Consider the following 4,486-nt stretch of genomic DNA (forward strand, 5'->3'; position numbering starts at 1 on the left):
TTGTTAGTAATAAAAGAGTAGAATATTGGATTATTTTTACCCAATTTTAGGGATATATATATATATATATATATATATATATATATATATATATGCTGAATTTAAAAAAAACAACTATTTTTAACTTTTACTGATTCTTTGTGAGTTTCACATGATACATTCCAATCCTGCTGCCTAGACAAATTGCAGGAATGCTCTCTCAAGTGCAAGCAAGGGACAGGCAAGGGACAGGACCATCTTACTGGCTCTTGTGACCCTGGGGTCAGCTCTCCCTGCTGCTACAAGTGGGGAGGAGCAAGAAGAGCAAAGGACCATGCCTGCACCCACACACCTCACCCCAGATGTGTGTCAGGGCTGATTCTCCTCAGCCCCTCCCTTAGGGCTGACTCACCTACTACCCTGCCGCCAGGGTCAGCTCTGCTGTGTCACCCTGGTGAAGAGCAGCACCTGCTCTCCCTAGTGCTGTAGCTGGTGAGAGACAGGGCTAGCTGTCCTGATCTTGTGACCACAGCGCAGATTCCCAGAGGTAGGGGGGTGGGCGCTGCGTGTGGTGTATCACCTCTGGGCCTGTGCCATCCTACCGCAGACAAGTGGTAGAACCAGCTTTTCCCTACTTATACCCTGAAGGCTGGTTAACACACACCCCACGGCCGAAACCAGCTCCACTGTTCCTTGTCGAGGCACAAGGCCTGCCTACTGTCCAGAAAGCTGTGTCAAGTAAGAGATAAGACCAACTTTCTGAAGGACTGCATCTAGTGAAGTTATGCACATCCTCTGGACATCGACGTGGACCTCAGTGGATGCCTCAGCAAAGGACACCCCCATGTTCTCTGGGTGTAATATAAACCATGAATATCAATACTAACTCCTGCCACTGCACAGTGATGGACTCAGACATGTCCCTCAGTGGCAGCTCGAGCTAGGACCTCATGATGGCACCCAGTGGCGGAGCTGGCCACTCATAGCAAGCTTCTCCTCTCCACTCTCTAGTCTCCAGTTCCATCTTTCTCCACAATGCTCAAATTGTTTCACTTCTCTTTCTCTTCCGTCTTCCCAGCACATACTTACTTGCTCCTTGTGGTGGTTTCTGCTACATGCTGGTCACATGGCTGGCAGGGCCCTACGGGACATCCTCCATGGGTGTAGTATGGTAATCAGGTTTCTATGGCCTGCCTGTGCCTGCACTGAAGGGGAAATCTATGCAAGACCTAGTGGTCCACAGGTGTCTGTTTGTCTTCCTCTTCCCCTGCTGCAACGCCTGGATTTAACTTGATTTGATTTAGTTTTAATGAATCCTAGGCATTAGACAGCTTTGGCCATTAAGCTAAGTATTAAGCTAGGATGAACAAAGGACTGCCATGTGATCTGCCCCTGCCTCATATAAGAGCAACACCAACAACAAGGTGTCTTTTTGCCCATTGCCAGGGGTTTTCTTGTTTGTTTGTTTTGATCTGTTTCAACTTGATAAAAAGCTGTGGTTATATGGAATGTCAGTCGAGAAAAATGATGTCTGAAGCATTTTCTTAACTCATGAGTGTGTGGGAGCAGTAAGCTGGCCCTGGACAGGTAGTCCTGAACTGTACAAAAAAAGTAGCCTGAGAAATTCCTTGAAGCAATTCCATTTCTACCTCCAGATTCCTGCCTGGGCTTCTCTCAGTGACAGAAAGAAACTTGAGACTTGTAAGGTAAAACAAATTCTTTCCTCCCTGAGTTGGTTTGGGTCTGTGTTTTTTATCACAATCAACAGAAACCTAAGGTTATTTCTAAGAAGGTACTGATACTGTGATGGCAGTGGTGTGGTTTTAGTTTGTTTGTTTTTGCCTTAATGAGTTGCCCTTTGGAGTTTTATCACAAAGTAAAGGCCTGCCTAGCCTCACTTTTGAAAGATTTCCATTACCCCCACAAACCTCTCCAGCCTCTGCCTCTTTCTCTTTTTAAGCTCTACAGAGTTGTCAAATGTACAGCTAAATCTCATGCTCTCAGACAGCTCTTCAGGACTCGATAGATATCCAAGAAAAAGAAAAAGAAGAAGGAGAAGAAGAAGAAGAGGAGGAGGAGGAGGAGGAGGAGGAGGAGNAGAAGAAGAAGAAGAAGAAGAAGAAGAAGAAGAAGAAGAAGAAGAAGAAGAAGAAGAAGAAGAAGAAGAAGAAGAAGAAGAAGAAGAAGAAACGCTCAAAGTATCATTGTGATTTCCCATTCTCTCTGTCCTGGTTCTTGACGCCCTGACTTTAGCCATTTCATCTCACTTTGTTAAAGTGCTTCTTCTCACAATGGGAGTTTTGTTCTTACTTAGTCTGTCACTATTGCTAAGCATTTCTCTTTCATTCAGGTCCCTACATTCGCTTGCTCATTACTACTGTTGACTAAGTCTCCTCCCAAAATGTGTGATGGGAACTTAATGCAAACAACTGTATGGAGAAGTGGGTCTTAGTGAGTCCACTCCTGTGGCTGAATTAACAATTATAAAATGGTTAGAAGAGAAAGTTTGATCCTGCATGACGAGTGTGCATGAGTGTGAGTGTACTTCTTGCCCTTCTGTCTTCAGATGGCACATTAAGAAGACACTTGCCCCTGCAGCCACATGTTTAGCAGCCTCCCTTACATGAGAAAAAATGCACTCTTACTATTTATAACCCACCTTGTCTATGGCATCTTACTATAGCAACACAAAGCAATCATCTATATGTATTTTAAATTTTTCTCAACCATGAGATGGCTGAATAAGTTACGGACAAAATTGTGAGAGAGAAATAATTTATATATTGTATATTAAAAGAGGTCAAAGCATTTCAAATTGCACTTCTAGCTCTCCAAGGTATAAATCAGACAGAAGTGCTTATTTTTTCAATCAGATTAAGGTAATCTTTTGTTCATTATATAACCGATTTCCTTATGCAAATCAGTCTTAGCAAATGTTACACCATTTCATGTGTTTCAGGAGATGCAATTATATTTTCAGGCTAAAGGAGCCAAATAGGGAAATAATCTTCAACAGAACATTATTTAGAGTCAGACCACGATGACTTTACTGTTATTGAGATATGGTGAGAATGTATGAATATAGTAGCTAAACTTAGTTAATTCCATCTCTCAACAATTTCTAGCCCTGTTAACTGGAGTAACTGAAGCTCCCTGAACCCTGTTTGAGTCCAGCCAGATCACTATAACACAATACCTTTGATAGTGGGATTTATAAACAATAGAAACATATTCCTCACAGTTATGATGATTATCCAAAATATCCAAAGTCTAATATTAAGGTGCTGGTGATTTTAGTATCTAGTGAAGGTCTGCTTTTCATTGATGAGAATCCATGTATCTTACAGATTAGAAATAAACTTGCTCCAGTTGCCTTTGTAACGGTACTAATCCTACGTATCAGGCCAGGCCTCTCGTGGTCTAATTACCTTGCACAAGCCTCGCCTTTTCAGACTATTGTGTATTCAGTCCAGCTCCAAATATGAGTGTTGGTGTAAAAGGAGTGCAATACCTAGTCAGAAATATTTTATAGGGATCTATCACGACTGCCCTCCGAAAGACCCAACAAGCAGCTCAAAGAGTCAGATGCAGATATTTGCACCCAACCAGTGGACAGAAGTAGCTGACCCCTGTTGTTGAACTAGGGAAGGCTGAAAGCAGCTGAGGAGAAGGGTCATTCTGTAGGAGGACCAGCAGTCTTACTTAATCTGGACCTCTGATATCTTGCAAACACTGGACCACCAAACAGACAGCATACACCAGCTGATATGGGGACCCCAACACACACACAGTAGATGATTTCAGGTCTGTGTTCATTCAGAGATGATGCCCCTAACCCTCAAGAGACTGAAGGCCCCAGGGAGTTTAGGGGACAGGTGGTGTGGGGGGCCCACGTGGAGATAGGGTGGGGTGGGGAGGAGGTGTGGGATGTGGAGCAGTCGGAGCGTGGATGGGGAGGGGCAGGGAATGGAATATGGAGTGTAGAAACTGAATTACAAATAAAATTAAATTAAAGAACAAAGAAGAAAAAGAAAATATTATTCAGAAGTTTTAACACTATCATCAGTATGTAGTAAGTATTTAATAAAAACAATAAAAACAAAAAAGTTGACATTAACCATTATGCTAGGCCACGGTTTGCTTGTTTGTTTGTTTGTTTATAATTTTTGGAAGCAAGATCTTTCTACATAGCTTTGGAAGTACTGGAGCTCACTTTGGGGCCAGGCTGGTCTTGAACTCACACAGATTTACCTCCCTCTGCTTCTCCAGTACTGGGATTAAACGCATGCCCTACTATGCCTGGCTTGGGCCACAATTTATTATCCTTAGGTCTATTGATATTTTTGACAGAACGACTCTTTTTAAAATAGAACTTTATTGTACAAGCAAATGTGCAAAGGCTTCTTTGCTAGATTCCAGCAGCATCCCTTCAGTTTGGCAGCCAAAAATATTACCAATGTACCCAAACATTGCCATGTGTCACCTAAGGAAAGCTGCCAATGAGAAC

General features: G+C 42.7%; 1 non-coding gene across 1 annotated transcript; it reads right to left on the reverse strand.

Moving 5' to 3' along the window:
* Nucleotides 1–1,286: 1,286 nt before the first annotated feature.
* Nucleotides 1,287–1,430, reverse strand: LOC115063911. Its single transcript, XR_003843778.1, has one exon. It is a non-coding gene; the product is annotated as a small nucleolar RNA SNORA48 (small nucleolar RNA).
* Between the last annotated feature and the right edge of the window lie 3,056 nt (nt 1,431–4,486).

This window comes from Mus pahari, chromosome 4 (assembly GCF_900095145.1).
Source record: "Mus pahari chromosome 4, PAHARI_EIJ_v1.1, whole genome shotgun sequence".
In the NCBI taxonomy this organism is placed as follows: Eukaryota; Metazoa; Chordata; class Mammalia; order Rodentia; family Muridae; genus Mus; species Mus pahari.